The 12,233-nt window shown below is 35.0% G+C and overlaps 1 protein-coding gene across 3 annotated transcripts in view; it reads left to right on the forward strand.

The window, feature by feature from the left end:
* The window catches only part of ENTHD1 (ENTH domain containing 1), a 106,342-nt gene that overhangs the window by 45,990 nt on the left and 48,119 nt on the right, over window positions 1-12,233 (forward strand). The gene's annotated exons all lie outside the window — the stretch shown is intronic.

The raw sequence follows: 12,233 nt of genomic DNA on the forward strand, positions 1-12,233 counted from the left end.
AGAGAGAGGGAGAGACACAGGCAGAGGGAGAAGCAGGCTCCCTGTAGGGAGCCTGATGCAGTACTCGATCCCGGGACCCTGGGATCACGCCCTGAGCCCAAGGCAGATGCTCAACCATTGAGCCACCCAAGGCGTCTCTCACTGTGGTTTTAATTTGTGTTTCCCAAATAGCTAATGATGAGCATCCTTTCATGTATTCATTTGTAGCATCATAACCTCTCTTTGGTGAACTATATGTTCAGACCTTTTGCCCATTTTCTAATTGGACTGTGTATTACCACTGAAGGTTTGTTTGTTTTTAAGATTTATTTATTTATTTGAGAGAGAGCATGAGCTGGGGGGGGGGGGGCAGAAGAAGAGGGAGAAGCAGGCTCCTTACTGAGGAGGGAGCCTGGCATGAGGCTTGATCTCAGGACCCCCAGATCATGACCAGAACCAAAGGCAGATGCTTAACCGGCTGAGCCACCCAGGCGCCTCTACCATTGAGTTCTGAGAGTTCTTTGTATGTTCTGGATACCATTATGTTTCTATTCTTCATGCTTTCATCTTGTTTCTGAGCATGACCTGTGTCTTTAATTTTCACAATTGTATTTTCTCTTTGGTGGTTGTGTGTTTAAGGAAGGAAGATATCCCCAAATTGTGAACTTATAGACCCATCTTGACTGGAAATCTGTTCCACTCAACTATATGCAGTTTTCTCATTTGTTCATTTGCTTTCTGTCTTACATGTGTTTCTCCTTCTAGAAGGAAAGCTCCTTGAGAGTAGAGACCATTTTAGTCTTATTCACTACTGAATCTTAATTTGCCACATTTTTGTTAATGAATAAATGATTGAATAGTAGACATTAACTTCCTTCTCTTCCTTTCTTATAAAAGAGGTTTGTTTGGCCTCCTGCTCGGAGGGCTTGTTTAATGTTCCCTGCCACCACCACTGTTCCTATGAGAGTGGCTGGAATTATTTATTGACCTTCTGTTCCCAACACTTTCCACCATACCCTCCAACCCAGTTAAGTATGGATTTACCTGATTTTCTAGCAGCTTAGAAAAGTACATGAAATTAAAATGTCACTGTTCCTTAATTGCATAGTAGCCCACAGACTGAAATTATGTAGATTATTTAAAAGATAATGACATTAAGTCAAAATTATTTTTAAATTTGAGATCATTTTTATTTGCTGCTGCTGGCTTCTAAGGAAGAAAATAGACTTGAATCATCTTACATGCTTTAGAACTTAACAAAGGCATAAAATGCCGCCTAGCTTTTTTGTATCAGTCTTCAAATTCTCATTATTATTGTTTTTTCTTACTTGAGAGGAACCCACTGTAACTGATTTACACTCAACATCTTATATCAGTTAGTAAAAAAATGATGCCCTTCTTTCAAAACAAGTTTAAAGCTGGATTTTCCTTTTTCAATACATTACGATATCATGACACTATTCCATCATTCTATTGACAAACATCTCCTCTTATTACTGTCAGGAACGTTTGATGCAACCCAATATGTCCTCTTCAGAAATCTGCTTTTGTGACAGAAGACAACACCTACCAAGCTGAATAGTAAAATCTAATTGTTGTTGCCAAATGTATTACATCTACATTAAAATTCTCATGTTCTTAATACAGAATGAGAAAGAAAGAAGTGATACTGTTGATTGCTTAGGCAGATGAGGGGTGCTTAAAAATATCTTTTAAAAACTTTAAATAGAAACCTCTTTATTCTCTTTCTACAAATGAAAGAATGATCTAAAAGCAGTAAATAAAATTCTGAACAGAATAGGGCTTTCAAGAGCAGAACAGTGCTTGCTGGTGGTACTTTCAAAACCAAGGAAAGCCCGTAAATGTATGATACTTAGATACGGATATGTTTTCTCTCTGAGTACTGTACAGAATCTTTATTATTAAATTTGCTATTAATAAAATTATATGTAGCTTTGACCACCTCAAAAGACCTTCCTCTTTTCCTGTTTAAGGAGATTCAACAATAAGGGTTATGATTTTTTTGGTCACAGTTGTTTCTATAGCAACAGATAGGGATGCTGTGAATTGGTTCACACAAAATTAAAGCTGACCAAAGCCTTCAATCTAGTTGTGAGTTGCTAAATTGCTAGTGATAGAAGATAAGTGTTTATTTCCTACTGCCTCTGTTTATTATTTTGCTAAATGAAGAGTAAACAGTTTTTATCCTCGGGCTTATTAGCATATCATTTATTATATTTGCAAAAATTTGAACTCATCAAAGCTGTTAGAGAAATGGAAATTATACCTATTCTAATCATGCTAATCCATCATCCCCTTACTTCTTTTCTGTGTCATTACTTTATGCTTAACAGTTCTTTTTTATTTTCATGTTTGTACTTTTATTCTTTTTAAGTTGGAAGATACTTACTGGAAAAAGTTTAAACAATATGAAAGGGTAAAGAATAAAAAACAAAGTTTCTGTTTACTTACCTATACACCTTCTGTTCCTTTCCTTGGAAGCATCCATTACTAACTAGGTTCTTAGAAATTTGGGAGTGAAATTTTCTGTGTCCATGCATTTCTTTTATCTAAATGGATTTGTTCAGTATATACTGCTATGCAGCATGCTTTGAACTAAGCAATACGTCTTGTAAATCTTTTTATGTAATAAACACAGTTATTTAATGTATATTGTCCCAAATCTTTTTTCGCTAAACTATAGATTATGGATATCTTTCTCTATCAGTACGTATAGCTGTACTATAGTCTTGATGCATAAATGAATCTTTAAAAAAATTTTTTTAAGATTTTATTTATTTATTCATGAGAGACACACAAAGAGAGAGGCAGAGACATACGCAGAGGGAGAAGCAGGCTCCATGTGGGGAGCTGATGTGAGACTTGATCTCAGGACTCTAGGATCATGCCCTGGGCCAAAGGCAGACACTAACTGCTGAGCCGCCCAGGGATCCCTAGATGTATAAAATAAATCTTGGGATCCCTGGGTGGCGCAGTGGTTTGGCGCCTGCCTTTGGCCCGGGGCGCGATCCTGGAGACCCGGGATCGAATCCCACATCGGGCTCCCGGTGCATGGAGCCTGCTTCTCCCTCTGCCTGTGTCTCTGCCTCTCTCTCTCTCTCTCTGTGTGACTATCATAAATAAAATAAAAATAAAAATAAAAATAAATAAAATAAAATAAATCTTTATTTCGCCATCCCCTGTTAGCAATCATTTAGGAATATTTTTATGTTTTTATCTTTTAAAAGCAATATTGTAATAATGGCTCTTATACATATTTTATATGATGCTGTCCTGGAAGTGCAATCACCAAAAGGTTGTATTTATTTTTAGTTTTGAAAAATACTCTGAAATTGTCCTCCCAAAAGTTACACAAATTTATGTCCACCAAAAGCATATCCCCTCATCTTCGCAAATACTGAATATTATCAAACTTGTACGTTTTTGCCAGTCTGAGAAGTGGGAAAAGTTTGTTTTACTTTGTTCCATGGTAATTATAGGTAAGATTGGAATAGCTTTTCATGCATTTATTGGGAATTTGTGTTTCTTTTTTTATTATTAACTCTATTCATGTCCTTTGCTCACTTTTTCTGCTTGGTTTCTCATCTTTTTCTTAACCAGTTTCTAAGAGCTATTTGGCTATTAAATGATTAGCCCATTGACTATTTCTTTATCTTGTCTTTCATTTTCAATTTTTCATTTGATTTTTGACTTTATTTATGGCTTTTCTTTTTTTGCCTTTTGTGAAGAGAAAACACACCGCTCTTCCTTTGTTTCTTTTTTTCATCTCACACTCTGCTGTCACACTTCACTTCTGACACCAGAGATGTGGGCTTTCCACACACCAAGCTATTCTCTGCTACACCAGCTGGGTGTCCTGCCATTTAACTCAATTCTGACACTGTCTACCTGAAGATAGCATCAGACTTCACAGGCTAAATGCTCAGTCCACAAAGCTTCCCCTTCCCCCACCTTCCACATCAGATGCCAGTTGCAAGTCCGGAGTTGCTGCCTGTACTTCTGACCTACCACTATAAATTGGAGTTCCCATCACTCCTTCCTTGGGTTTGATCATTTGCTAGAACAGCTTACAGAACTCTTGGAAATATTTACTTAGAGTTACTGGTTTATTATATAACAAAGGATATGATGAAGAATGCAGATGAATTGCCAGATGAAATATACAGTCTGAGGCCTAAAAGTTTCCCAAGTGCAAGAGTTTCTGTCCCCGTGAAGTTGAACTGTGTTATCCTCCTGGCATTCAGTACGTGTGTTCACCAACTAAGCTCATTGAACCCCAAGCATTGGGATCTTTATGGTGGCTTCATCACGTAGGTATGATTGATCATTTACTCCATCTCCAATATCTTCTGTCCTTCCAGGAGGATGGGGTATGAGGTTGAAAGTTCCAGGCTTCTAATCATGGTTTGGTCATTCTGGTGACTAGTCCCCATCCTGAAGCTATCTAGGCACTCATCAAGAGTCACTTCACAGAACAAAAGACACTCTGATCTCCCTGAAAATTCCAACAGATTTAGGAGCTCTGGTCAGGAATGGGGGTCAAAGACCAAATATTAGAATAAAAGATGCTCCTAGTGCTCTTACACTGAGGAAATTACAAGAGTTTATGAGCTCTGTGCCTGGAACCATGGACAAAGACCAAATATATATTTATCATAAATCACAATATCACAGTCTTAAGTCTTCAATTTTTATTAAAAAGTAGTCAAATTTGCTTTTCTGTTATAGCTTCTAGGTTTTAAGTCATTTTTAGAAAGACCTTTCATAGGGCACCTGGGTGGCTCAGTGGTTGAGCACCTGCCTTTGGCTCAGGTCATGATCCTAGGATCTTGGTATTGAGTCCCACATCAGGCTCCACACAAGGTGCCTGCTTCTGTCTCTGCCTATGTCTCTCCCTCTCTGTGTGTATCTCTCATGAATAAATAAGTAAAATACTAAAAATAATAGAAAGACCTCTGTAGTGTAAGACTTTAATAAATATCACCCTGGATTTGTATTTATTTATTTTTAAAAATATTTATTTATTTATTTTGGAGAGAGAGAGTGGGGGAGAAAGGGGCACAGAGAGAAGGTGAGGGAGTCCCAGGAAGACTCTGCGCTGAGCATGGAGCCTGAGGTGGGGCTCGATCTCAAGATCCCAAGGTCAGAATCTGAGCCAAAACCAAAAGTCAAATGCTTAACACCAAGAGTTGGACGCTTAACTGACTGCACCACCCAGGCACCCTGCCCTGGTTTTTGTTTTTGTTTTTTTAAATCTTAACAAGCTGTTTTTTTAGATCAGTTTTAGACTCAAGCAGGAGTAGGAAGTAGGAGACTTTACATATACCCCATGAATACCCCCACCTGCCTCTGCCCCCGTATGACCTTCCTCACAATAACAACCACATCAGAGTGATACGTTTGTTATAATCATTAAACCTAAATCAACACTCATTACTATCCAAAGACCATAGTTTACATTAGGATTCACTCTTGATGTTGTGTATTTTATGGATTTTGACAAATGTATACTGTTCTATATCTACCGTTATAGCATCACAGAGAATAGTTTCATTGTACTAAAATCCTCTGTGCTCCATCTATTCATTCCTCCTCCTAACCCCTGGCAATCATTGATCCTTTTACTGTCTCCTTAGTTTTGCCTTTTCCAAAAAGTCATGGTTGGAATCATACAATATGTAGCCTTTTTTGAACTGCTTCTTTCATTTAGTAATATACCTTTAAGATTCCTCTATGTCTCTTTAAGGCTTGATAGCTCATTTCTTTTTAATGTTGAATAATATGCCATTGTCTGGATATAAAGTTCATTAACCCATTCACATCCTGAAAGACATCTTATTGCTTCCAACTTATGGAAATTATGAATAAAGTTACTGTGAACAATTGTGTGCAGGTTTCTGTGTGGACATAAATTTTCAGCTCCTTTATGTAAATACCAAGGAGTGTAATTACCAGGTTTTATGATAAACGTATGTTTAATTTTGTAAAAAACTACCCTACCTCTTTAATGCTTTAATTTTTAAAATATATTTAAGTGTTATCCATGAAGAATTTATTTGATGAATGGAGAGTGGTAAAGATCCACCTTTTAAATTGTATTTTTACAAATGACAGCATTTGTTCTGGTTAAAAATAAATTTGTTTTAAATTAAAAAAAAAAAAAAAAAACAAATGATAATCAATTGTTTCAATGTCATTTGTTGAACAATCCATCTTTTTCCATTGACTTAAATTGTGGCTTCTATCACATAATAAATTCCCATTTATGCTTAGGTCTATTCCTGGATTTTCCATTTGTTTATATTAAAGATGTGCCATTTAAAAAATTAGCTGTAATATTAAAAAAAAAGGAAAGAAAAGAAGAGGTTATTCATAAAGGGAGAGGGGAATAAGGTGGAAAGGAGAAATAGAAGCTAGACTTCTTTGATTATACCATGTTTTTAGATTTGTCATTGGAATTCTAGAAATATTTTTGCATTATCATAAAACAAGATTATATTAAATAAAACAATCCTTTAAAATGTAACATAAAATTAAACAAATGTTCCTACATTCAGTTGGTATTTTTATTCTAAGACATTGGTATTTTTGACCTGAGATTATTGTGAGTATAATGTGGAATGAATCAAATGAATAATTGTGTGATACTCCTATTTGTATCATCTTTGGTATCCTTGAGAACTAGGATTCTCAACATGGGGGAAAGGAGATATGAATGTAAGATGGAAGAGATTGTCATCACCTAACAGACCTGAATTGGATTGAAATTATATCAGTATAAACTCATGAGAAATCTTACTTGAAATTTTTGGGGAAAATAAACAAACTTCTAAATTATTCATAGGTCAAAGGGGAAGTCTCAGAGAAAAATTTACAATACATAGAGCTGAATGAGAAGGGAGCACAACATATCAAAATATATGAGACACAGGTGAAATAGTGATGAGAGGGAAATTTATAGCACTAAATGATTAAATTAGAAAGAGAAAAGGTATAAAATCAATAATCTAAGTTTCTTTTAACAAAAACTAAGAAAAGCAAAATAAACCTACATGAAACAGAAGAAAGAAAATAATAAAGAACAGAAATTAATGAAATTGAAAGCAAGAAAACTGTTAAGAGAGAAAATGAATGACACAAAAAGCTAATTCTTGTAAAATACAAAACTTTCAAACCTCTAGCATGACTGACAAAGAAAGAAGACCCAAATCACCAATATCAGGATGAAATGGGATATTACTGCAGTTCCTGTAGATATAAAAGGACAATAAAGAATTACTGCCAATGACTTTATGCTCATAATTTGACAATTTAGAAGAAATAGAACAATTTCTTAGTGCAAACTACCAAAATTCAAAGAAGATGAAAAAGAACCTGAATAGTTCTATAACCATTTTTTAAAAGGAATTTGTAATATAAATCCCTGAAAAAGAAATCTCTAGGCCCAGATGGTTTTACTGAAGAATTCTATCAAATGTTTAAATAAGAATTGACACTATTTTCACACAAATGTCTTTCAAAAAATGGGAGGGAATAGTTCCCAGTTCATCTTACGAAGCAAGTATTATTTGCTACCAACCTCAAAAAAACAAACAAACAAACAAACAAAAAAGACAGTACAAAATAAAAACCATAGACCATTAGCTCTCATGAAATTAGATGCAAAAATCCTCAAAAAATTATCCAGTTGAATCCAGCAATGTATTTAAAAAGTTACATACCAGGTCCAAGTAAAATTTAATCTAAGTGTAATTCAACATTTGAGGGCCAATCAGTGCAATTCATCATATCAATAAATTAAAGAAGAGAAATCATAGGATTTTGTCAATTGATGCAGAAAAGCATTTATTAACAAAATTCAAACCTATTTCTGTTAAAAACTCAACAACTAGACATATGGAATTTCCTTAAACTGATAAAGATTTTATCTACACAAAACTATAATAGCATCATTTTTCACAGTGAATACTTTCAAGATCAGGAACAAGGCCAGGACTTATTCAGAATAGCACTGGAAGTTCTAGCCACTGCAATAAGAAAAGGTATGTAAAATGTAGAGAAGAAAATAAAATTGTCCTTATTTACAAATTGTTTGCATAGAAAATCTCAAAGAGATGACAAAAACAAACCAACCTCAAGTAGCTGTGTGGCTGAGTCAGTTGAGTGTCTCACTCTTGGTTTTGGCTCAGGTCATGATCTTGTGGTCATGGGATTGAGCCCCATGTAGAGCTCTGCACTCAGTACACAGTCTGCCTCAGATTCTCTCTCCCTCTACCTCCACTCCTTCCCCTGCATGTGTGTGCTCTATCTCTCTAAAATAAATAAATAAATCTTAGGAAAAAACAAACCTCATAGAACCAGCAAGTGAATTCAGCAGAGTTGTAGGATATTAAGATCAACATTCATAAATGAGTTGCATTTTTATATACTAGTAGTAAACATGTGGAAACTGAAATTAAGACACATGCAATTTGCAGTTACTGCTCCCGAATGAAATCTTTAGGCAACAAAATATGTATAGAATCGGTGTGCTGAAAATTATAAAATACATAAAATTAATGATAAGATACTGATGAAAGAACTTGAAGACCACGCAAACATACCATGTTCATGGATTGAAAGACTTGTGATAGTAAAGATGCTCCCAATTACTTATATCTTGAATGCAATTCCTATCAAAATTCTAGCAGTTTTCTTTTTGATACAGAGATAATAAGCTTATAAAGTTTATATGGAAAGGCACAGGTCCTAAAATAGCTAAGACCATCTTGAAAAAGAATAAAGTGGAACTAATAACTCTGCTTGGTATTAAGCCTACTGCATAGCTACTTACTCAAGAGAGTGTGATACTGGTGGAGAGATAGATATTTAGGTCAGTAGAACAGGATAGAGAACCAAGAAATAGACCCACACATATATGGCAAATTGGCTTTTAACAGAGGAACAAAAGGAATTCAATGGAGGAAGGATAATCTTTTCAACAAATGATATTAGAACAATTGGACATTCACAGGCAAAACCATGAACTTTAATTTAAATCTCATGTAGGAATTCAAGAGGATCATGGACTTAAATGTAAAACTATAAAACTTTTTAAAAATACTGGATAAAATTCTTCGTAATCTAGGGCTGGCCAAAAACATGATCCCTAAAGGAAAAATAAAAGTTAGACATCCTCACACAAGGGTATAAAAACAAGTTACAGCCTAGGAGAAAATATTTGCAACCCACATATCCAGCAAAGGACTAATACCTACAGCATAAAAAATAAAAAACTAAAGAACTCTCAGTGTTCCTAACTGGTTCAGTTGATAGAACAGGTGAGTCTTCATCTCAAATTCATGAGTTTAAGCCCCACATTGGGTGTGGAACCTCCTTTTAAAAATTAAAAAAAAAAAATCTCAAAACCTAACAGTTAAAAACCAAGCCACCCAATTAGAAAATGGACAGATGACAAGAACAATCTCTTCAGCAAATAGAGAAGGCAAATAAGCACATGAAAAGATGTTCAACATTGTTACCTATTATGAATATGTAATTTAAACAAGTAATGAAATATCAAAATGGCTAAAATAAAAAATAATGACAACACCAAATGCTGGCAAATGTGTGGAGAAATTGGATCACTCAAATATTATTAGTGGAAATGTAAAATTGTAGGGCTACTCTGGAAAATAGTTTGGCAGTGTCTTTTATAAAACTAAACATGCAACTACCATACAACCCAGAAATTGAATTCTTAGGCATCTATCCCAGTGATATGAAAATTTATTTTCATACAAAAACCTGTGAGGTTTTTTATTCACAGTGTTCACAGCAGCTTTATTTATAATAACCAAAATCTGGAAACCATCCCGATTTCCTTTGGCACATTAAACAAAATGTGATACGTTTATACCATGGATACTATGCAGCAATCAGCAATAAAAAGGAACCATTATTAATACATGAAATAACTTGGATGAATCCCTGGGAATTATGCCAGGTGAAAAAAGCCAATTCCAAAAGGTTACATCCTGTATGATTCCATTTATGTAACATTCTTCAAATGTCAGAATTATAGAAATGGAGAACAGATTAGTAGTTGTGGGGGGCAGGCTATGGTAATAAAGTATCAGAAAGGATCTTTATTATGATGGAAATGTTCTCTATTTTGACATTATCAATGTCAATATCCTGGATAATATTGTACTACAATTTTTAAGATGTTACCTTTAGGGAAAACTGGGTAAAGGATATACAGGATCACTCTGTATTATTTCTTACAACTGATTGTGAATCTACAATGGTTTCAAAATAAAAGTTGAATTATGAAAAGTGGAAAATTGCTTGGAAAATGGTTTGGCAATTTCAATAAAGTTAAAAGTTAACCTATGCTACGACCTAGCCGATCTACTTCTGTATAAATATCCAGGAGTAATGAGTACATTTGTCCATGAAAAGATTTCTATAAGAATGTTCATAGTAACCTTATTCATATCATAGTAGCTGAAATTTGGAAGCAATCCAAATGTCCATATTGGAGGAGAATGGATAAACAGGGATCCCTGGGTGGCGCAGCGGTTTAGCGCCTGCCTTTGACCCAGGGCGCAATCCTGGAGACCCGGGATCGAATCCCACGTCAGGCTCCCGGTGCATGGAGCCTGCTTCTCTCTCTGCCTGTGTCTCTGCCTCTCTCTCTCTGTGTCTATCATGAATAAATAAATAAAATCTTTAAAAAAAAAAAAAAAAAAAAAAGAATGGATAAACAAATTGTGGCATGTTCATAAAATGGAATACTTCTTATAAAAAAAAAGTATCTGATTACACTCAAAATATGGATGAATCTCACAAACATGTTAAACAATGGGAATCAGATACAAAAGCCTACACAGTATATGTTTACATTCATAGGAAGCTCAAGAACAGGCAATCTCATTGATTTATGGTGGAAGGAAGAATACTGTGTACTGGTGGTGGAGGAATGGTATCAACTGGAAAAGAGCTTGAGGGAACTTTCTGGAGTGACAGAAAAGTGGCTACATAGGTATACACATCATGTTAAAACTTATTGAGCTCTGCACTTGAGGTTTATGTACTCTATGTTAATTACACCTTAAATAAATACTGCAGAACAAATCTCTCTTCATGGGGGATATAAGACATGTCAACCCATCCCACTGTGGAGACTTTATTTGAATCCTCTTGTAAGCTACAGAAAAACCTATTTATGGCACTTAGGAGAAATTGGAAAGATAGATTTATTTTTATTTTTTTTTATTGGTGTTCAATTTACTAACATACAGAATAACACCCAGTACCCGTCACCCATTCACTCCCACCCCCCGCCCTCCTCCCCTTCTACCACCCCTAGTTCGTTTCCCAGAGTTAGCAGTCTTTACGTTCTGTCTCCCTTTCTGATATTTCCCACACATTTCTTCTCCCTTCCCTTATTTTCCCTTTCACTATTATTTATATTCCCCAAATGAATGAGAACATATAATGTTTGTCCTTCTCCGACTGACTTACTTCACTCAGCATAATACCCTCCAGTTCCATCCACGTTGAAGCAAATGGTGGGTATTTGTCATTTCTAATAGCTGAGTAATATTCCATTGTATACATAAACCACATCTTCTTTATCCATTCAGAAAGATAGATTTATAATTGATGACATTAAGGAGTTGTAAAGTTTCTAGGCGTAAAATAATAATTATTAAAGAATTTTTGTCATGTAGAGAGATACACCAAAATAAGTGATATAGTTAGGATTTACTTCACAGTAAAACAGATGAAGAGTAATAGGATATAAATGAAACAAGACTGGCCATGCATTGATTTGTTGTTTAACCTACATGATTGGATTATCATCTATTTTTTTTTACTCCATGATAAAAAGTTAAAGTTTTAAAATATGAATAAAAGATATACACTGGTAGCTTTATTATAACCAGTAAAACAGAAAAATTGGCTTCTGAGATCGTATGCTCTAAGGATGCTCAAAGGGTGATAGAGACAGTTAATGCCTCAAACAGAATCATTGCTTACCTGCACCAGCTGTCTTCATCAGGGAGTGAGGATCTCCAAGGGTAGAAAACCACCATGTACTAGTGTATAGCTAACTTACATTTGAGTTCTTTCAGTTAAAATGTGTTTATGTTAGCACATATAGACACATTGTATCTCCATAAATTGTCCATCTACTTTAACAAATTGAAGCAGTAGGATTAATTATTTTTTTTCAAACTTCGTGT

Source organism: Canis lupus, chromosome 11 (genome assembly GCF_048164855.1).
Source record: "Canis lupus baileyi chromosome 11, mCanLup2.hap1, whole genome shotgun sequence".
In the NCBI taxonomy this organism is placed as follows: Eukaryota; Metazoa; Chordata; class Mammalia; order Carnivora; family Canidae; genus Canis; species Canis lupus.